This window comes from Pristiophorus japonicus, chromosome 19 (genome assembly GCF_044704955.1).
Source record: "Pristiophorus japonicus isolate sPriJap1 chromosome 19, sPriJap1.hap1, whole genome shotgun sequence".
Classification (NCBI taxonomy): Eukaryota; Metazoa; Chordata; class Chondrichthyes; family Pristiophoridae; genus Pristiophorus; species Pristiophorus japonicus.
The window spans coordinates 60,395,394-60,419,099 of NC_091995.1; the positions used below are offsets into that span (position 1 = coordinate 60,395,394).

The 23,706-nt window shown below is 44.0% G+C and overlaps 1 pseudogene; it reads right to left on the reverse strand.

Annotated features, from left to right (window-relative positions):
* Positions 1 to 574: 574 nt before the first annotated feature.
* LOC139230241 (NACHT, LRR and PYD domains-containing protein 12-like) lies at positions 575 to 21,425 on the reverse strand (annotated as a pseudogene).
* Between the last annotated feature and the right edge of the window lie 2,281 nt (positions 21,426 to 23,706).

Consider the following 23,706-nt stretch of genomic DNA (forward strand, 5'->3'; position numbering starts at 1 on the left):
CCAGGGGTCACAGTCCAAGGATAAGGTGTAAGCCATTTAGGACAGAGATGAGGAGAAATTTCTTCACTCAGAGAGTTGTTAACCTGTGGAATTCTCTACCACAGAGAGTTGCTGATGCCAGTTCGTTAGATATATTCATGAAGGAGCTAGATATGGCCCTTACAGCTAAAGAGATCAAGGGGTATGGCGAGAAAGTAGGAAAGGGGTACTGAGGTGAATGATCAGCTATGATCCTATTAAGTGCCAGAGCAGGCTCGAGGGGCCAAATAGCCTACTCCTGCTCCTATTTCTCATGTTCTTATGTTCTTATTCCTGATACTAACAATCATTTTGTGTTTCATAACTCTTACTGATATTAATAAACACTCTGCGTTATTATTAGTAACACTATTACTGATACTCATAATGGATGTTAACACTAATATTGATACTAATAATGTGCTGTGTTGATTAATAATACTATTACTGATATTAATAAACACTGTTCATTATTAGTATCACTGTTACTGATACTGATAATAATGTTCAGTGTCGGACATCCAGTTATTATAAACACAATCGCAGAGTCTGGTACTTACCGCAGTTTCTGTATTTTACAGCCCGGGTTCCTCAGAGCCGCAGACAGCAGTTTCACTCCTGAATCTCCCAGTTTATTATTCTGCAGACTAAAAACAGACAAAGAGTGAGAAACACATTGAAAGAAAGATTTGCATTTTTATTGCGCCATTTACGACCACTGGACGTCTCAAAGAGCTTTACAGCCAATGAAGTACTTTTGGAGTGTAGTCACTGTAGTAATGTGGCAATCATTGGGTCAAACTCCGGACGTGATTCTAATTTTATTGCTCCCATATTACAGGAAAAATGGAACCAACATCAGGAAAAGAATGCAGTTTACTGGCTCAAAACTGGTAAACTAAGTGGGTACTTTGAAATTTTGTCAACACTGTATAATGGACGATATTGGATCGACCGGCAATTATATGGATTTTATGGGAATAGGGTGATTTTCCCCAAATTCAATGATAAAGCGGTGATTCCCTGTACATTATATTTTGTGCATTATATTAATCGGTATAATATCTCAGGTTGAGTTATAGTGTCAAACTGCACTAAATGCTGCTGAAAAATCCTTCCCCCAGGATTTTATGTAAAAAATGAGTTTATTCTGTCCCATTACAAGTTTTAAATGTCCCTGTAATCCTAATTTATAGGGGAGTCTCTCATTTTTGATCCATTAAACTGGCTCTACGCTGATTTCAGATTCAAGTATTGCTATATTTTGAGGAATATCCTTGCTCCCGACATATCTTTGCGCACAGGGGGCAGGTTAGCGGTAAATTCAGTGTTCATCACTGGTGATTTTACCAAGAACCGTGCACTATGTGCGAAAACCAGCCTGCCGAAAATTCCTCCCGGTTATCCTGTGCGTGTCTGTATCCTGCAACATAACCGGAAAATGGTGGAGCTCTGAAGTTTAAAATGTTGTGGAAAAATATTTCCGAGACTGTATAATATATAAAGAGAGGTTTATTAAATCGGAGACAAAGCTTTGGGAGAAGTTTTCGAGACCCCTGTCTCTGAACCACTTCTCAAATTGGTATCTCCAGTGAGGTTCTTTTATCTTACAAATTACGTCACTTTACATTACATGCTTTAGCACTCGTCCTTAAGTCTAATCATCGCATTACAAGGTTTACAAAGCTTTTACTATCCAAGGCTGAGCTCTTGATTTCAACCAGCCTGCATTATGACAGGGCATTATAAACAAGTGCAAGCTTTTTGGCACCGGTATAGACAAACATACCCAGCACTTTTCTCTCCAGTCATTCATTATCTCACTTTCCTATCTCCATAACTCAAGGCCAGCATACCTTGAAGTCTAACTGTGTTTTTTTATATAAAACATAATGCATCAGTATTGTCCCTTACAAAATTCATTAAAGGGGAAAATAAAAACAAATGTTTGGTCCCGTATACTAGTCAAGTATATGTCCAAAAATACACTCCAACAATATTCCCCCTTTTGGTCCTGGAGGATGTTCACGAAATCCAGATGACCACAATGATAGTAGCATGGTGTCATATATTCGTCCTTTGCGGTATGTTACTTCCCTGATGTTCTGTATGTCCACCTTGCCTGTAGCTCTAGGCTACCTGTCAAAGATAGTGGTCGGTGTCAACTTCGTCTGTTTCTTCATCCTTGGTGTCTTCAGGTATTTCCATCAGGTGTGCTTCTTCTTCGGCGATTACATTGACTACTGGCATCAGTCGGGCCATCATAACTTTACAGCAGATATCAAAACACCCAATAATCAGACAGCAAGTAATTATTATTACAACCAGAATAATTACTCCATGCATAAGATAGGACCCCCAGGATCCCCCTAATAGCCAGTCAAACCAGCCAGATCCTCCTGCTGTCGTGGATAACTTCTTAACCTCCCTTCTTATGTGATCAGCAAGGGTGGTTATGTTTTCTGAATTGGGAATGTAAGTGCAACATTCAGCTCCAATTAAGGCACATGTGCTCCCACTTTGTGCTAGTATCTAGGGCCATTCGGTTCTGGAGTACCATTGTGCTACCATTTCAGCCATTATGCCCTCTATTGCTTCAGCAGTGTCATTAACTATCTGTTCCAGTACCCTCTCTAGGTTACGTAATTCATCCATGGTGCATCCTATCCCGAATGGGAGCATCATGACCCCAAATAGCCTCTCTACCGGGGTAAGATCTCGTCTTAGTCGACCTGGTGTCTGTACTTCTGCTAAAGTACGTACCCGTCTGACAAAAGGGACCACATATCCCAAATAACAGGACCCCCTCCAGTTCTGTGGCAACCAGGGGTAGGCTTTATGCCCGCGCACAAAATAAGTGCCATTGTATACTGTTAGATTCGATCCCAATCTCTCTCTCAGCCCCCGTCGCCACCTAATCTTAGGGTCCCAGTCCTGGCTACTTGTCTGATTCTTCAAACCCTCTATTTCAAAGAACCCCTGGTTTGTTGTTTCGCTGGCTATTATGTTCCACCTGGTGAGGTTAAAGTATCCTGCTACAAAACCTGTTTCCTCACCAGTCAGGTTTCTAGTAAAACAAATGTCAGCGATGGGCCTTCCAACTCCTGAGGTGTTGGTCAAAACCAGGAACGGGGGTCGTACCGACCTATTGTATTCCGGCTGGTACCATCCATCAATGCATCCAAAAGGTAACCCCCTGATCTCCACGTTTCTTTATCCCCACTCTGGTTCCAAGTATCATTTACTTCCCCTGTACCGTTTTGTCGCATTACCCACTCCGCTACTTCCGAAATGTTAAGGGAGATTGACCTCAAAGGGATACCTCCTTTGCTATGTATGGGGATGTGCGAACATACCCAGCAACTGGAAAAGTTCTCATTTTGCGCATAAACATAAGACATGTACAAAAAGGTATTCACATAGTCAAAGGCAAAATGGCCGTATGGCTTGCTTGAAGAATCTCTCGCTGTCAATCTGTTAATAGACAAACGACAACAACTAATACGTGTGCTAAACGGCTGGTTCAAATACCTTAAGCTGGGTCCGATGCTTCCATTGTCCGCTCCCTTTAACATCGATGCAGGCACAAGTGTCCCTGCTGATTATAACCTCATATGGTCCTATCCATTTTTGGGGCAAACCCCGGTTTTCCCGGGAGGACCCTTACCATAATGCGACTTCCCGCCAACGGGACTTCAGGGAGCTTTGCAAGCTCTGCTTCCGTGGCTCTTTCTTCCTGATTGTCCCTAACTAGTTTACGCATCCCTTTTAATTGAGTACTTAGTACCAAAACATACCGTTTTATTTTGTCTTTTAATGGGCCTACATCAGCCCCCCCCTGTTATGATGTTCTCTGAAAATTGCATCGCCCTTCCTGTCATTAGTTCATAAGGAGTTAATCCGGTTGTCCGGTTTGTCGTGGCTCTTAACTTCATCAATATAATCAGTAATACTTCTGTCCACGTTTTTTCTGACGTTTGCATGGCCTTTGCCAGGGCGTTCTTAAGGGTATGGTCCATGTGCTCTACCATTCCAGAACTCTGCGGGTGGTAGGGGATGTGGAATTTTTGTTTTATGCCCATCAGCTGGCATATTGTTTTTACAATTTTTCCGGTGAAGTGGGTGCCTTGGTCGGAATCTATTTGAAGAGGCACTCCCCATCGGGGAATCACCTGCTCGGTCAATATCCTTGCCACTGTTGAGGCAGTGCAATCACGTGTGGGGAAAGCTTCCACCCACCGGGTAAATTGATCTATAATCACTCGGCAATATCTTTTTCCATGGGATGGGGGCAAAGGACCTGTGAAATCAATTTGTACGTGTTCCCATGGACGGGGCTGGTGTCCCATTTTAATTTTAATGGGCCTGTCTGGATTTTAATAACCGCTACCTGTTTTGGTTTATTACTGGCTGCTAAAAGAGCTTCTATTCTCAGCTGATGCTTTATGGGATGTCCGCTAGTTGTGATAAAACCCCTTCTCCCCCATGCTGTCATATAATCGTGTACTACCCCGAATGCATATCTACTGTCCGTATAGATATTAACAATCTTATTTTCCGCTAATTCCAGTGCCCGGGTGAGGGCTACCAGTTCTGCCACTTGAGCTGATGACCCCCCATTAATTTGCCCTGATTCAACTGTCTCTAGATCCTGGTTAACTACAGCGCATCCGGTACGAGGTAGTCCCTCCACGTATTTTCGTGAGCCGTCCACAAACAAGGTTTGTTCTGCGGTTTGAAGGGGGGCATCTTTTATTCTATCCTCTTCCATATCCTCACATACCTTCGCAAAAGTGGGGTTCCCCTTCACCCATCATACCTTCTGCGGGGTTGTTTCCTACATCCCTAATTATGGTTACCGCTTTGTTGGGTGTTAAGAGGACTGCTTCCCACTTTGCCCGTCTCATATTAGATACAGTTCTCAGTTTTCCTGTGTTTAACATTTCTACCAATGTGTGTTTAGTGTGGAGAATGATGTTTCCAGTCATCACCACAGGCTCGCTTAATTTTTACCGCCCAAGCTGCGCAATCTAGCGCGGCTGTACATCTGGATTAGTAATGGATATTGAGGCTCCCGTGTCCACTAGCATCTCACACTGTCGGCCCCCTACTAGTGCAGACACATACATCCTTCCCTCCTTTTTACTTTATACAGGGGCCGCCGGACATCTCCAGGTGGCTTTGTACGCCTGCCACTTCTGGTATTCCTGTTCTGACAGGGTCCTTGCCTTATTAGGATAGCCATTTTTACCATAGCATGTCGCTTCCAGGTGCCCTTTCTTACCACAATACGTACATTGCTTTTCACTGCCTTTCCCTTTGCATTCCCTGGCAAAATGGCCCGGTTTTCCACAATTATGGCAAGTCCCCCTTTTCTGCCCTCCTCCTGTTCCTGTGGCAGAGACCTTTTCCTGCTCTAAACTGCTAAAGCTTACTGTTTTAGCCTTTTTCAAAAGTCCCTTTTACACCTTCACAGATAGCTCACCACTCGCCCAGGAGTTTGACCTGATCCCTGAAGGTATTTCTAAATTTAAAACTCTTTTTTTTTTTACTGAGCTAGAAGCTTTCGTGTCAAGGTTTTACACAAAGGAAAATGGGAGCGTTTTAAAAGGCATTCTTTATCTCATTCCTAGACTAAATTTATGTCTTTCAACTCAATTGCATGTTTTCTTTCGACAAGTAAATGAGCGTGTCAAATAAATTCTTTTTTTTTTTAACTACCGGGACCATGTATTTTTTTATCTTTTACTTAACAAATCTATCCTTTGTGCATTTCCTAGCTCCGTAACTTATCATCCGAATATATCCACACCTTCGTTTCTAACTTAAAATGTAATACCATAAGGTTCACAGTTTCTTAAACTTCCCACATATAGTACAACACTACGAAGGGTTAAAAAAATTTTCACTCTGTTTGGAAAAAGTGGGTGGAGCTAAAACAGGCAGGCAACTCCACACCTTTCCAAACAGGCTTTCATTCATTCCACAGTCAAAATCACTCAAGTACTCTCTTCATTCAAAATAGACACTCACAAAAGTCTCTCTTCATTCAACAAAGCTTATGTCTGGATCCATATGTCACTTAAGATAGTCACTATCAGCTTTTTTATGGCATTACGTAATTACGCAAGTTACAATTAATGATAGGAATTAATTAATGACCCGGGCAGCCCGCGTTTTACATTCCCTTCCTTACCTTCCATGTTCGCCAGTCTCGGACGTTTCCCTTTGTTTCTGTAATACTCACGGCCACGACTACTCTGTGGAGACCCTTTGTCTTCGCAACAAAGCTAGCGTGTTTCCTTACCACCGGAGTTTTCAGCTCTAGGTTGGATCGATCAGTTCCCTTCCGCACCGACCTTATTTACTAAAGGACAACTCAAACTGGTTAGTCAGCCTCTTCCAGCTATCCGTTTACTCGTATCTTATACACTATCCCGTCGTGCCCGTACACCTCTCTTTTCAGTCTCTAACACCAGATTCCAGATACTGTCTTAAGTGATCACTTCTGATCGGACAGCATCCTGTTTGTGACGCCATTTTGTTGTGGAAAAATATTTCCGAGACTGTATAATATATAAAGAGAGGTTTATTAAATCAGAGACAAAGCTTTGGGAGAAGTGTTAGAGACCCCTGTCTCTGAACCACTTCTCAAATTGGTATCTGCAGTGAGGTTCTTTTATCTTACAAATTATGTCACTTTACATCACATGCTTTAGCACTAGTCCTTAAGTCCAATCATCGTATTACAAGGTTTACAAAGCTTTTACTATCCAAGGCTGAGCTCTTGATATAAACCAGCCTGCATTGTGACGGGGCATTGTAAACAATTGAAGGCTTTTTGGCACCGGTATAGACAAACATACCCAGCACTTATCTCTCCAGTCATTCATTATCTCACTTTCCTATCTCCATAACTCAAGGCCAGCATACCTTGAAGTCTAACTGTGTTTTTTTATATAAAGCATAATGCATCAGTATTGTCCCTTACAAAATTCATTAAAGGGGAAAATAAAAACAAATGTTTGGTCCCGTATACTAGTCAAGTACATGTCCAAAAATCTGCTTCAACAAAAACAACAACAGCATTCTTTATTTAATTAATAGGATTGGGAACAATTTGCAATAATTAGACATGAAGATGTCCCTTTACCTCATTTTCTAAATCCAAGATATTTTGCCTGACATTTGATCATTCATTATAATATACAAGACTAATTTTCCCTCGTGATTTGTATAGAGTTTACAATTGATATGGCAATGTATTTTAGAATGTTAAATATTTGTATTTGCAATGGTGATGAACCTGACCAAATATCTATTTTCTGCCGTTCGTTGTCAATCCCTGTAACAGAACTGCCCGCCATCAATTCCTTATCAAACTCTTTCAGTCGCTGATAAGTATTGTAACATCACCACTTGCTAGCAAAGGCTCCATACTAATTTTCCGCCTTGGAATTTTACCCTCGTCCTGTTATTTCTTTGTAACGTGTTTATCACCGTGTCCCTCTTTGGTTTAACTGGAAGATTTTTCTTTGTAAAAAATCATTACTGTAGCCAATGATGCTCAACAACAGAAATAACAACGGCAGAAATAAATAAACAGTTACCTCAACTCCCGGCATTTGTGCAGTATGAGTCCCAGCTGCTGGAGTCCTTCAGACTGAATGGAGCATCTCTCCAATCGAGGTCTTTGATTGTATCACAGAACCCAATGACATGAGACAGGACCGCACAGTCAATCGGGGTCAGTTGCAATCCACGAAATCTAAGTGTTTCCACAGATCCCACTGTGAGCCGAGCCAGTGCTGTATTCTGAGACTCAAACAGGTAGTGGAATGTGTTCAGGAGATTCCTTTTACCAGTTTCACTCTCTGTGTTCCCAATCTGCCCTTCAACCTTCTCCTTCACCCAGTCAATCACTCGGCAGGTGGTTTGATGATGAAATGGACCCAGAAACTCCTCTAGGGGCCGAGCTGAGAGTGGGGAGGACGGACCAGCAGCAAAACGGAGAAATATCTCAAATCGCCCATCTTCCTTGCTGTGGGATTCACTGAGGAGTTTCAGAATGTCCCCGGGATCTGGAGTCAGGAATTGTGCGAGTGCGGCTACAAACTCTTGGATGGTGAGGTGCGGGAATGTGTACACCATGCTCTGGGCAGAATCATCTCTCTCCAAAAGCTCCATCATGAACCCAGATAGGAACTGGGACGGTTTCAGATTGTACTTGATCAAATCTTCATTTCTAAACACAATCTTCTTCTCGGAGACTTCTGTGAAGGCCATCTCACCGAGCTTCAGTTACACATCACGGGGGCTTTCAATCTCTTGGCTGTGGTTTTTCAGAATGTTGTAGATATAGTAGGAATATAGTTGGGTGATTGTCTTGGGAACATGCTGCTGCTCCCTGTCTCTTTGTGTAAAGAAGGGACCCAGTGACCGACCGAGGATCCAGCAGTAGGAAGGGTTGTAACACATGGTGTACAGGATCTCGTTCTCCTCCACGTGTTTGAAAACAGCTGCTGCCACCGTCTGATCTTCAAAAAACTTGTTGAAATATTCCTTCCGTTCTTCACCAACAAATCCCAGGATTTCAGCCCAGACACTGATCTCAGCCTTTTCCAATAAATGTAATGCAGTGGGGCGGCTGGTCACTAGTACTGAACATCCTGGGAGCAACTTGTGCTGTATTAAACTGTACACAATGTCAGACACTTCACACCAGTCTTCGGGATCTGTGCACCTGTGCTGAGGTTCTGTATTTCTCTGATTCTCAGCAAAATCGATACTGTCCTTGAATTCATCCAAACCATCGAATATAAACAGCAATACCTCTGGATTCTTCCAGAGCCTCCTCAGAATATTCTCAAAGTAAGGATACTGATCCAGTATCAGATTCCTCAGGTTTATTCTACAGTTAATAGCGTTCAAATCCCGGAATTTAAAACTGAAACAAATTGAAAGTGCAGGTATATTTTCCCAGTGGCCCAGTCATGAACAATCTTTTGTACCAGTGTTGTTTTTCCAATCCTCGCGACTCCGCTCACTGCTGCTGAACGCCCCGAGACCCCGCTCACTGCTCCCGATCTCCCAGAATTGGGTCGACGGATCAAAGCTTTCATTTTCTGAAGCACACTGCCCATCTGGGAAAAACTGCTATGGAACAATTGATCAGTTCGGATTTTTTCCATTCTCTCTGGAGATTTTTCTCTCTCCAATGTTCATGGTCCCGGCCTCTTGCCAGCAGTTCATGTTCTACAAGTGTCCGATCTCAAACAGTAGAAATGACTGTTAGCTCAGCGTATCGATCAACCAGCTGGAAAACCTTAACCTTCTCCCTTATTAGGATAGTGTTCATTATTAGTGTTTCAGTTTGTACCTGGAGTGTTTCCTTGTGTTTCTGTTGAACATCTTCAATTAGAACAGACAGAAAATGGTTCTCAGTATTAGTTGTATTGTAAAAATACATTTTCTAAATACCACTTTACTATTCAGTAAAATATACAAGAATTAATTCACAGCTTCAACAGAGATGGGTGTGGAAATTAAAACCCAGTTAACGGAAACCTCGCTTGAAGTGACCAAAGGCCGAGAAAAGTTCCAAATTCTCACTGGATACTAATATTTACTGAATATGGAGTTTTCTATGAAGGTGATATTTTCCCTCTAATGGGCAATACTCTCCAGCCTGCCCTGTACTATCGACATCTCATTACAAATCACACATGATACGGTTGTGCGATAGTAGAGGTTCTAGTGGATCAGTCTTTGAAATAGTCAGTGGGGCTTAACTTCTGCAGAAATGTGAATCATGGGATTGGATATCAGTGGGAATGGGATATAGTGTGAATGGTCAGGAGTGCCCCTCTTATTGTTTCATCGCATCATATAGCACAGGAGGCACTTCGGCCAGTCGTGCCTGTACTAGCTCTTTGAATGAGCAGTTGTGCTTAATCCTGCCCTCCCCACCATGCTTTTTGTCCGCAACCCTGCCAGTTCCTCATCCTCATGTCCATGTAAAAATCCATTTTAAAATTATTTATAGAATGAGCTTCCAGCATCTTTATAGGTAGAGCTTTCCAGACCCCGACAACTTAGTGAAAAAACATATCCTCGTCTCCCCTCCAGATCTTTTGATCCAATGATTTGGAATCTATGGCCTCTAATTATTGATCCCCTCACCAGAGGGAATAGGTATCCTCTATCTACTTTATCAATACCTCTCACCATCTTGTAAACCTGCATTAGGTTACCACTTAACGTGCTCTGTTCCAAGAAGAGCAGAACTAACTTTTCCAACCTCTCCACATAACTAAATTCTCTCATCCCTAGTAAAACTTCTCTGTTCCCTTTCTAATCTTTTACATCTTCCCTGAAGTGTGGTGTCCAGAATTGCCCAGAATATTGCAGCTGAGGCTGAACCAGTGATTTATAAAGTTCCAGCATGATTTATTTCCTGTTATGTTTCTTATAAATAGAGAAATAGAATATAAGAAATAGGAGCAGGAGTAGGCCATACGGCCTCTCGAGCCTGCTCCGCCATTCAATAAGATCATGGCTGATCTGATCATGGACTCAGCTCCACTTCCCCGACCGCTCCCCATAACACCTTATCCCCTTATCTTTTAAGAAACTGTCTGTTTCTGTCTTAAATTTATTCATTCTCCCAGCTTCCACAGCTCTCTGAGGCAGCGAATTCCACAGATTCACAACCCTCAGAGAAGAAATTTATCGTCATCGCAGTTCTAAATGGGTGGCCCCTTATTCTAAGATCATGCCCTCTCATTCTAGTCTCCCCTATCAGTGGAAACATCCTCTCTGCATCCACCTTGTCAAGCCCCCTCATAATCTTATACATTTTGATAAGATCACCTCTCATTCTTCTGAATTCCAATGAGTAGAGGCCCAACCTACTCAACCTTTCCTCATAAGTCAACCCCTTCCTCTCTGGAATCAACCTCGTGAACGTTCTCTGAACTGTCTCCAAAGCAAGTATATCCTTTCGTAAATATGGAATCCGAAATGGTACGCAGTATTCTAGGTGTGGCCTCACCTTGTATAACTATAGCAAGACTTCTCTGCTTTTATACTCCATCCCCTTTGCTATAAAGGCCAAGATACCATTGGCCTTCCTGATCACTTGCTGTATCTGCATACTAACCTTTTGCGTTTCATGCACAAGTACTCCCAGGTCCTGCTGCACTGCAGCACTTTGTAATCTTTCTCCATTTAAATAATAACTTGCTCTTTGATTTTTTTCTGCCAAAGTGCATGACCTTACACGTTCCAACATTATATTCCATCTTCCAAATTTTTGCCCACTCACTTAGCCTGTCTATATACTTTTACAGATTTTTTGTGTCCTCCTCACACATTTCTTTTCCTCCCATCTTTCTATCGTCATCAAACTTTGTGATCTTACACTCAGTCCCTTCTTCCAAGTCGTTAATATAGATTGTAAATAGTTGGGGTACCAGCTCTGATCCCTGCGGCACCCCACTAGGTGAATTAACCATTAATCCTGACTCTCTGTTTTTGTTAGTTAGCCAATCCTCTATCCATCCTAATATATTACCCCCAACCCCGTGAACTTTCATCTTGTGCAGTAACCTTTTATGTGGCAAATGCCTTCTCAAATGCCTTCTGGAAGTCCAATTAGAGTTATAAACTCAATTAAATTCTAGCTTTTTACCCACCTTCTCAACCTGCTCTGCCACTATGAAGAATTTGTGTATATGAACGTCAAGATCTCTCTGCTCATCTACACTTTCCAAAATTGTGCCATTTATAGCATACGGCCATTCCATATTAGTCCTCCCAAAGTGCACCACTTCACACTTCTCCGTATTAAACTCCTTCTGCCCTGCTTCTGCACATTTCACTAACCTGATTATCTCATCCTGAAGCCTATAACTATCATTATCATGATCTACAACTTTGCCAAGTTTCGTATCACCTGCAAACTTTATTATGCCGCTTCCTACACCAGAGTCTAGGTCATTTATAAAGATTAAAAAGAGTAATAGATGCAAAACTGACATTTGGGACATACCACTGCAAACTAACTCCCCGTCTGAAAAAATCCAACTATCACCAAACCTTGCTTCCTGTCCCTGATTCAATTTTGCAACCATACCACTGCCTTCCCCTTAATTCTTTAGGATTCCATCCTCTTACTAAGCCGCGTGTGTTGCATTTTTTCCGAATGCCTTCCTAAAGTGCATATATAAAACATCTACTGCACTACCTTGATCAACCTTCTGGTATCTCAAATAATTGAATCAAGTTAGTCAGATACGATTTGCCTTCAGCAAATCCATGCAGGCTCTCCACTTTCTTGAATAGTGGTATAATATTAGCCACCCTCCAGTCCTGCGACATTACTCCTGAATCCAATGAGGATTGGACGACTGTGACCAATGCCTCTTTCAGCAATCTAGGATGCATTCCATCTGGAGCAGGTGACTTACCAACTTGTGCAGGTTATCTGGGATATTGTGTGTACTTGCAGAGGGTCAAGCAATATAAACTGAATGGTAAAATTTTAGACCTGGGCTTGCATGTACATAAGTCTTTGCTTGAGAAGTTGAGAAAGCTGTTTAAGCCAAGGATCCCATATCCTTTTTTATTAATAGAGGAACAGAGTAACAACAGAATTATAATAAACATTTATAAAACAATGGTTAGGCCTCAGCTGGAGTATTATGTCCAATTGTGAGCACCACACTTTAGGAAATATGACAGGGTGCTGAAGAGGTTTACTAGAATGGGACTAGGGGTGAATAGAGACTGGAATAGCTGGTACTGTTATCCTTGGAGCAGAGAAGCTTAAGAGGAGATTTAGCAGGTCTTCAAAATAATGAACGCTTTTCATAGAATAAATAAGGATAAACAGTTTGCTGTGGCAGAAGGGTCGGTAACCATAGGACAGATTGAAAGTGATTGGCCAAAGAACCAGAGGTGACATGGGGAAACAAACAGTGTTTTACGCAGCAAGTTATGATGGTCTGGACTGAACTGCCTGAAAGGGTGGTGGAAGCAGATCCAACATTAACTATCAAAAGGCAATTATATAAATACTTGAAGAAAAGATAACAGGGCCAAGGGAAGGAGTCGGCGATTGGGACTAATTGAAAAGCTCTGACAAAAAGCTGGCAGAGATTGGAGGGGCCGAATGGCCTCCGTCAATTAAAAGTTCCAATTAATTGTATCGGGTATTCGCCTGGTTATCTGGGGTAGTGTGTGCACTGGGAGAAGGACAGTCTGTGAATAACAGTGGTACCCTGACCACTGTATCAGACCGTGGGCAGGTTATCTGAGGTAGTGTGTACACTGGGAGAGGGACAGACTGTGAATGGTCAGTGTACCAGTGTTACTGTATCAGACCGTGGGCAAGTTATCTGAGGTATTTTGGGCACTTCTAATCAGCTGACCACAGGAAAACTGTTTCTGCCACATTGAAGTTACAAAGGAGAATCAGAAATTGTGTGTGTGCCAGGAATTACGACAGAGGAACGGGTGTGTGAGCAGTTTTTGTAATGTTGCGGTATTAAACAAATGATGTTGAAATATTGGTCCATATTTTCAACGGAATTTGTATAATGAATGCGGGAGTGGAGTGGAGGGTAGCCAATGTAACCCCACTTTTTAAAAAAGGAGGGAGAGAGAAAACAGGGAATTATAGACCGGTCAGCCTGACATCGGTAGTGGGTAAAATGATGGAATCAATTATTAAGGATGTCATAGCAGTGCATTTGGAAAGAGGTGACATGATAGGTCCAAGTCAGCATGGATTTGTGAAAGGGAAATCATGCTTGACAAATCTTCTGGAATTTTTTGAGGATGTTTCCAGTAGAGTGGATAAGGGAGAACCAGTTGATGTGGTATATTTGGACTTTCAGAAGGCGTTCGACAAGGTCCCACACAAGAGATTAATGTGCAAAGTTAGAGCACATGGGATTGGGGGTAGTGTACTGACATGGATTGAGAACTGGTTGTCAGACAGGAAGCAAAGAGTAGGAGTAAATGGGTACTTTTCAGAATGGCAGGCAGTGACTAGTGGGGTACCGCAAGGTTCTGTGCTGGGGCCCCAGCTGTTTACACTGTACATTAATGATTTAGATGAGGGGATTAAATGTAGTATCTCCAAATTTGCGGATGACACTAAGTTGGGTGGCAGTGTGAGCTGCGAGGAGGATGCTGTGAGGCTGCAGAGCGACTTGGATAGGTTAGGTGAGTGGGCAAATGCATGGCAGATGAAGTATAATGTGGATAAATGTGAGGTTATCCACTTTGGTGGTAAAAACAGAGAGACAGACTATTATCTGAATGGTGACAGATTAGGAAAAGGGGAGGTGCAAAGAGACCTGGGTGTCATGGTACATCAGTCATTGAAGGTTGGCATGCAGGTGCAGCAGGCGGTTAAGAAAGCAAATGGCATGTTGGCCTTCATAGCAAGGGGATTTGAGTACAGGGGCAGGGAGGTGTTGCTACAGTTGTACAGGGCATTGGTGAGGCCACACCTGGAGTATTGTGTACAGTTTTGGTCTCCTAACCTGAGGAAGGACATTCTTGCTATTGAGGGAGTGCAGCGAAGGTTCACCAGACTGATTCCCGGGATGGTGGGACTGACCTATCAAGAAAGACTGGATCAACTGGGCTTGTATTCACTGGAGTTCAGAAGAATGAGAGGGGACCTCATAGAAACATATAAAATTCTGACGGGGTTAGACAGGTTAGATGCAGGAAGAATGTTCCCAATGTTGGGGAAAACCAGAACCAGGGGTCACAGTCTAAGGATAAGGGGTAAGCCATTTAGGACCGAGATGCGGAGGAACTTCTTCACCCAGAGAGTGGTGAACCTGTGGAATTCTCTACCACAGAAAGTTGTTGAGGCCAATTCACTAAATATATTCAAAAAGGAGTTAGATGAGGTCCTTACTGCTAGGGGGATCAAGGGGTATGGCGAGAAAGCAGGAATGGGGTACTGAAGTTGAATGTTCAGCCATGAACTCATTGAATGGCGGTGCAGGCTAGAAGGGCCGAATGGCCTACTCCTGCACCTATTTTCTATGTTTCTATGTTTCTATGAAACAAAGTCGCAAATAATACAATTATTTAATAATGGATCAGAGATTGTGAAGTGAGGTCTGAGAATGAAGTCAGGGTGATATTTTTCACCGGGAGGATAATAGAGCGGGGGATTAGTTATCAGGGAGGGACACTAAAGGGGCAGTGTCAGTGGGGTACAGAGATAATTGACTGTGTTTCTGTGGATTCACTGGGAGGAGGGGTATGTGGTTCATCTCTATAACAGGGACAGGCTTATTGGGGCCAAATGGCCTTTTCTTGTCCAGAAACATTCTCCAGTTAGATTGAGTTTCAGAATATTGAATCAGATTTTCAGTTGTTTTGCACATACAGTAAATTAGTGTTTTATAGCAGTCCTGTCCAATCTGAAATAGAACTATTGCCACTTCACCAAGTATGTTAGAGCAGAAATTATTCACAGTTTATTTGAACGGTTCCATCAATAATTACATTCTCTTGTTTAATTTTGGTCTGAGTTTTCTATACTGCAGATTTGGAAATTAGAAAACATGTTTCCGTTAGTCATTAATTGGGTCTAAATGGGCCCCTGAATTAAAGGACCATTCTTTGAGTGAACAGGTTTCTCTGTTGTAAGAATAAAAGTGTTTAGCAATGATAACATTGATTCTGTGTATACACAGACACACACACACACACACACATACACACGATTATATGGAAAGGGAAATTTGAAGAGACAAAAGTGATACCTTCCCCAAGTCCCTGTGTTCTCTGGCCGGGCAGAGCCCAAGAAACAAAGAAAGCATGGCTTTGAAACTCTCCAAACTAGAAAAGGTGTTAATTGGAAAGCCAGTAACCTAATCAAGGAATGGCAGTGTCCTCCAGACAGACACATGTATGAGGAGCAGCGAATAGGGAACTGCCCTGGAACCGAGACCCAATCGGGGGCTTTCTGAGCATCATTGGACTTGAGGGATATAAATGCTCAAGCAAAAAGAGTGCTCGTTCTCTAGTTTCTTCAGCACATGGAAAAACAGGGCACCTTCTTCTACACAAGAAGCAGGCCATGTGCTTTGCCAGATGGAATTAAAGTATGCCTTTTTATGAATCATTATTAAAACATCATTGTATTTGTTGTAACTAAGTAGATTTTCGATTGCTGTTTGTCTGATAGGCGTGTATTTGTTTGAAAACAATTTGGAATAAATTTATTAAAGAATCGGCCTTGCTGTCTATTGTGTATGCAAGCACTCTCTTAGAAACTCCATGAGGCAGGGGTACGGCTCTTGAACTGTACAGACTGTATCCTTTATTGCAGCTCCTAGAGTGAGTGCACCAAGAGGTAAGCTCCCTTTTATATTGGTTATCTGCAGTGTACAGATGACCCTTAGGTCTCGCGCAGCAGCTCCCTCAGGTGTACAGGTATGGAATATACAGGGTGATGGTACTTTCAGGTCTAGAGTTACATTACATCATTGACTTGCATACATAACAACACGCCCCCCTAAGCGTTTCACAAGTCCTTATTGCCATGACATGGGGAGGTGATCAGTAGTGGGCTGTGGGAGGTTGTGGTGAGGCTTGTGTGGGTGTCAGGTGTGATCCCTTTGCTCGTGGCTGCACTCATCCATTTCAACCCCCTCACACAAAGACCATATGGGTGTCACTGTTGGAAGATTCCTCAGTGGTGGAGCCAGTGCAATAGGTAAGGTACATACATTGTAGAATGGCGTTTGGTGGTGGGCAGGGCCACAGGGCGGTGTGGGCTCCTTGTCCTCCATTGGTGGTGGAAGTCTGGTCATCCCAGTTTCTGCCCGGAACGCCGGAGGGTATTGGACTCTCACTCCCGCTGCTGGTCCTGGTGTGTGAGCCCTTCTTGGGGCATCACATTAGTCTGTGCTTTCGGGACCACATGGTCAGGTAGCTCGCTGGACCTGGGTTGGGGGGAGGTTTCCTCTGGCATTGACATTATAGCTGTAGAACCCGGTGTCATTCATCATTCTACCTTTGCATGCATAGCACATTGGGTCCGCTCCCAACTAATCGACTCAACATTGTTATCTCCCTTCACATGTTCACATTTTGCAGTCACAACACTTTCTTGTGTATCGGTATCTCTATACAGGGTTACATTTATAACCTTAGCATTTCTGGTATCACTATTCAATGCCACAAACTTGTTACTTACATCACTTTTAAAAACATTCATACATGTTTCCCATTAGCTTTTCCGGCATCACCATTTAACATTACATTTGTATACCTGCATTCATTTACTGCACTTTTATCTTTAATATCGCTGGCATCGCTGTGCCGAGAGTGGAACTGTCCCTTTAATTGTCTTGGGTTGCCGATCTCCTTTAAGAGAGCCTTGCAATCTTTACCCAATCCGTTTCGCTGCTCGATAACACATGTTGCTCCCTCAACGCTGCCCCTCGTGGTCTGATCACTGCAATCTTGATTGCAGGTTCTTCACCTCTTGGTGCAGGCGCCATCTTCTCTCTCTTCGTGAGGTAGGCTACGTGATCCTTTTCTCCTCAGGATGTGCCACAAACGCCAGGAATCTACCTTCTGCGCCGATCTTCTTCCCTCAGAATCCTGCCATGGCCCGGAAGGTGAGGTCTGGTCATTCTGGTTGGATCATCTTGCCATGGTGTTGTGCAGTCTGTCATTGCCATGCAGTCGAGCTGGACGGTAGGATTTCTAGGTGCTGCGATGGATCCAAGTTTGGGACCGCATGGGATGTCGATCGCCAGGGCCCGGAGGCCATCATCGCTCCGACCGATTTGGACTTGCTTCATCCATCATCTTCCCAGCAGCGTTCGACCATCACCGGCACCGATTCACAAGGAGAGCTCTTACATCGCACCGCCGTGGGAAACCTGGGTGTCCACACTGCCAACGACTGGGATGGTGCCTTTTGTATAGGTGAGCAGCTTTGCCTGGATTGGAGATATTTTTGGTCGTTCGGCGGGATTGTTCCAGAGTTTCTCAAAAGCCGTCTGATTCATCAACAACTGGCTCGCCCATGTCGATCTCCATCAAAACTGGAACCCCGTTGATTTCCACTTCCATTTTCCCTCGGGGAACTCTCGGTGGAGCAGGTATATATTCCGTATTCTTCTTTCAGGGGCTGAGCAGCTTCGTCTTCATCAATATCGGATCCCAGGTAATTGGTCAACTCTTCAGCAACTCGGTGAGTAAACCATGTTCTACACATTCGCTGAAGGTGACCTTTCACATTGCAGCCTTTGCAGGTCTATTCTTTGTATTGGCACTGGTGGGCCTTGTGGTTTCCTCCACAGTGCCAGCACGGGGCGAGCCGGTTCGCCCCATGTGGTGGACTCAGGGTTGTGGGACTCGGGGCAGCATTCTTTCATCTGAAAGTCACCATTCTGTTCACTGTGCGCATCAGGTTAGAGTCCTGGGTGTGGGTCATCATTCGTTTGGAGTCACAGACCGAAATCATGAAAGCCTGGTTCACTTTGCTTGCCTTCTGCAGGGTGACCGTGGTGTGTGCAGAGAGCAGTTTATGGAGGAGGCCCTCGTGGCCGATTCCAATAACGAAGATGTCCCTTAGTGCTTCGCTGAGGTGGTCGCCAAAATCACACGGTGCAGCCAACCTTCTTAGATCTACAGCATACTTAGCAATTTCTTGGCCTTTGGGCCGCCGGTGAGTGCAAAACCAGTGCCTGGCTGTGAGGATGCTCTCTTTGGGTTTAAGTTGCTCTTGTATTAAAGTTACAAGCTCTGCATAGCTTGTGGTCTTCGCTGGTGCTAGCAGGTCCCTGACGAGGCCATGGATAGTGGGCCCACAACTGCTGAGCAGGACGGCCCTGCGCTTGTTCGCCAGCGAGATCGGTGAGTCTCCAGCCACGTCATTCGCAATAAAGAAGTATTCTAGCCTTTCCACAAAGGCATCCCAATCTTCCCCATCAGTGAATTGTTGGAAGTTGCTTAGATTATACATGTTGTGCGTGGAAATTCGTTACCTCATCGCTAGTTATTGTGTATGCAAGCACTCTCTTAATGACTCCATGAGGCAGGGTATGGCACATGAACTGTACAGATTGTAGTTCTTTATTGCAGCTGCTACAATGAGGACACCAAGAGGTGAGCTCCCTTTTATACTTGGTTATCTGCAGTGTACAGGTGACCCATAGGTCTCCAGCAGCAGGACCCTCTGGTGTTCAGGTATGGTATATACAGGGTGAAGGTACATTCAGGTCTAGTGTTACAGTACATCATTGACATGCATACATAACATTGGCATTTTAATGCCAGAGATTTAGACATCTTACAATATACATAGTTTAACTGCTTCACTGCGCATGCGAAATGGACCAATAACTTGTCACCCTCAACATTGTGTTTTCATAACATCCTTATATGGAGTAATGTTTTGTTCTGTAAATATCTTCTGAGATGAGACTGAACACTTGCGAGAGCTCATTCTGTGCTGTGTAATTGTACAACCTTACAGTACTGTGCACAGTTTTGGTCTCCACAATATAAGCATGACAATGGCAATGGACAAGGTGCAGAAAGATTTGCAAAGTTGAGAACAGAACTGAGAGAAGATACTTATCAGGAAAGGCTTGACAGGCAGTCTGATGGATGACCTAATAGAGGTCTTTAATAGAGGATAGGGTAGACCTGGAGGAAGGGTCTCCGTTTTTAAATAAAAGGCAGTCACCAGTTAATCCAATAGATAATTCAGGAGAAACTTCTTCACCCAGAGAGTGGTCAGAATATGCAACTCACTATTGTGAGGAGTAGTTGAAGTGAATAGATTAGATGCATTGAGGGGGAAGCTATATAAACACGAGGGAGAAGCAAATAGGATGATATGCTGGTAGGGTTAAATGAAGAAGGCTGGGAGGAGTGTGTGTGGAGACTAGTTAAGACAAATGGCCTGCTTCCGTGTTACAGACTATGGGCTGGATTCTAACACCGAAAAAACAGGTAGGTTCGGGTTGGGCAATAGGTTAAATTTAACAAAAACATCTCAAACCTAACTCCAAACGATCCGCTTCTTGGTTTAATAGAAGTCGGACAAGGGCCCCAAGTTTCCACATGTTTTGCTCCTGATTTTTAGGAGCTACTGGTGTAGAACGGAGTATCTTAGAAATCGGAATTCTCCACATTTAGTTTGCTCCAGTTCTAGTCATTTAGAACAGTTTCACTTTGGAACAGAATTTTTTTTTCAAAAGGGGGCTTGTCCGGCCACTTACGCCTGATTTCAAAGTTTCGTGAGTGAAAACTTACTGCAAACTAACTTAGAATGGAGTAAGTGAAGATTTTTGTACGCTCGAAAAAACCTTGTCTACACTTTAGAAAATGAGGCATAGGTTACAAATTAGGCGTAGGGAACAAGGTTGGGGGGGAGGGAGGGGAAGGGATGTCATTAAATTCTACAATCAATCCTTAGTTATACTTATACAAATATTATACAAATAAATCCAACCTGAATGAAAATTTATAAGCAAAGAAAAGATTAAATAAATCATGTTCCTACCTGTGTGAAAGTGCTTTAGGCAGGCCTTTCATGTTGGAGACAGGCAGCGGTGTGGCGTCAGTGTCTCGACGGCAGCGGCAGCAAGCTTCGAGCTGAGCTGCAGTGCTTGAGGCAGGCCTTCATTCTCTTCGTGGCTGGCCGCGAAGAAGCAGCACCGGATGGACCCGAGGCCATTCGGCCATGAGATATCAGCGGCGTCAGTGGCTGGCCGGCAGCCGAAGAATCAGCAGACCGATGTGAGGCCATTCGGCCATGAGATAGCAGCAGCGTCAGTGGCTGGCCGGCAGCCAAAGAATCAACGCAGGACACACGCAGCTCATTAAGGTTCTTGAGGCCATTCGGCCATAGGATATCAGCGGCGTCAGTGGCTGGCCGGCAGCCAAAGAATCAGCAGCGGATGGACGTGAGGCCATTCGGCCATAGGATATCAGCGGCATCAGTGGCTGGCCGGTAGCCGAAGATACAGCAGCAGCCTTCGAGCTGTGAGGGGGACTGAGGCCATTTGGACAGGGAGAGGCAGCCACATCGACAGTTTTATATTTAAATTTGCAGAATGGGTGCTGCATTGTCAACACCACGTATTATTGCAAAGTTGAATTGGCACTCTTATTTCTCCAAACACACAGTCCTTAATTTGCATGCACCAATGCAACACCGGTTCTGCAAGTTTAGCAGTGAAAAGCTGAACTCACTGATTTCAGCAGGTGATTTATTCAGCAGTGCTGCTAAAAGCACTACCTCACACACAGAAATATCAAAAAAAATTAAATCACAAGCCTTTGCAGGGGTCCAAGAAACAAATCTTCACTTTTGCTGCAGTATTTTTAAAAATGGCCGAGTACCGATGTTTGTGTGAGACTGCGCGTGCGCGAATGCTCCAACGCGCACGCGCAGGGTTGCCGGCACCACGAAGGCTAATTTAAATTGTACCCGCCCCTTGCTACTTAGAAAATCGGCACGAGTATTAGGCTCCGCCCCCTGCTGCGAAGAGCGCGCCGCGCCAAACAGTCATCAAGCTCCAAGGAGCTCAAGAATATCGGACTTTTTTTAGGTGCAGTTTTCGGCGCGAAAAATAGGCGCCCAGCTCGGAGGTGCGCCGTTTTTGCCGCGGCACGAAACTTGGGGCCAAGGGGTGGGCATCCAATCCCTTCCCAGGAAGTAGGTTGGAAATTGAAGTATTTTAATGAGGCTGGCAGCCTCTGGTGAAACCTGTGGCATGCAAGTTTTCCCAGGCCACTGGAAATCAAACCCAACAGCGGAAGGAAGGCGAGGATAGCACTGGGGAGAAGATCATTGTCTTGACGGCACTCCTTCTGGGCCAGGAGGAGCAGGACTGCTTCTCCCCCCCCCGGCTCCGCCAATCTCCGAACATATATAAAGGACCGACACCTCCCGCCATGGTCATGGATCGTAACTCCAGAGCACTCGCCACCCGACTGACAGCCAAGCCCTTAAATCAGGCTGACATCATGTCGGGGAAACGATAAAGAACAAAAGACGCTGCTGGGGAGTTAAAAAGACACAGCCTACGGAGAATTCCGAACTTCCGATTTTCCCCTCTGAAACACCCCCGAACCCGCAGCTACGTTACCCACCCCTGTTAGAGGGGCACTGAAAACCCAGAAAATTCAAGGTACTGAGCTTTTACTGCGAGTCGAGGGCACATGCCATGCGTGAATGTGGCTTCACAGTGTATCAGGACCCGGCCAGGTGTGTATGGGGCTTCACAGTGTATCAGGACCCGGCCAGGTGTGTATGGGGTTTCACAGTGTATCAGGATCCTGTCAGGTGTGTATGGGGTTTCAGTGTATCAAGATACTGTCAGGTGTGTTTGGGGTCTCAGTGTGTCAGGACCCTGCTAGGTATCGGCAGCAATACAGCATCTGCACATTTACCAACAATTCAAAAGTCGGAGATAACTGTAACTTGAATTTCTGGAGAATAGTTGAGGATTGATGTGAAATCCAAACTACGTTTAATCCTGTTTCATTGGCCTTTCAACTTCAGATTCCCAGATTCTGGCCACCTCTAAACAAGCGGATACAGTCATACATTTTGATCTTCAGAAGCGAAATACAGGGTTTGTAATCTCCATTTCATCACTTACCTTTCAGGTGACTGGGTACTTCGGATAAACTGCGTGCGACATTCATGTAATCAGATGGATCAAAACCTGTTTAAATCAGTTACATATCATGAAATCAGATATGTACAATGTTACAGTAAAATCTGCAGTGTTTGAACCTGATACTGAATTTACTAAGAGATTTTACCGTACCGAGTTCCTGTATTTCTCTAAGTATTTTGTTCAACTTTGGTAACCTGTGGCGCATTTTCACTAAGGATTCCCACATCACCCTTCGGGCCCGAGAGCCTTTCTCCATCACCAGATTAAGGAGAAGTTTGGAACTGTCTGCCTGGTTTCCCTTCCCCACGAGCTCAGTGACTTTCTGTAAAGAATAACAATGCATATATTGAGGAGTGGAGTAAAAGACAAACACTGAGAATGAGAAGGAAATGATCTGCTCAGTGATGGGATCTCCCAGTTGTTTTGAGCACAGAAAGCAGTCACTGGGCCAGGTACTGATCCATTCTGAACATGGGCTGAATATTCAGTTAACAGTATCAGCTGTGGCTCAGTGGCTAGCACTATCTCACCTCTGAGACAGAAGGGTGTGAGTTCAAATCACACTCCAGGGACTTGAGCGCATAAATCTGGGCTGATTGTGCAGTGCTGAGAGTGCTGCACAGTCGAAACTGCCGTCTTTCGGGTGAAACATTAAACCGAGGCCCTTCTGCTCTCTCAGGTGGACGTAAAAGAACCCATGGCATATTTCGAAGAAGAGCAGGGGAGTTATCACTGGTGTTCTGGCCAATATTTCCCCCTCAATCAACAAAACAAAAACAGGTGATCTGGTCATTATCACATTGCTAAATGTGGGAGTTGCTGTGCACAAATTGGCTGCCCCGTTTTCCATATTACAACAGTGACTGCACTCAAAAGTAATTCATTAGCTGTGAAGCGCTTTGAGATGTCTGGTGGTCATGAAAGGCGCCATAGAAATGCAAGTCTTTCTATCTTTTACCTTGATTCAACCATTAATGGGGAATAAATGAGG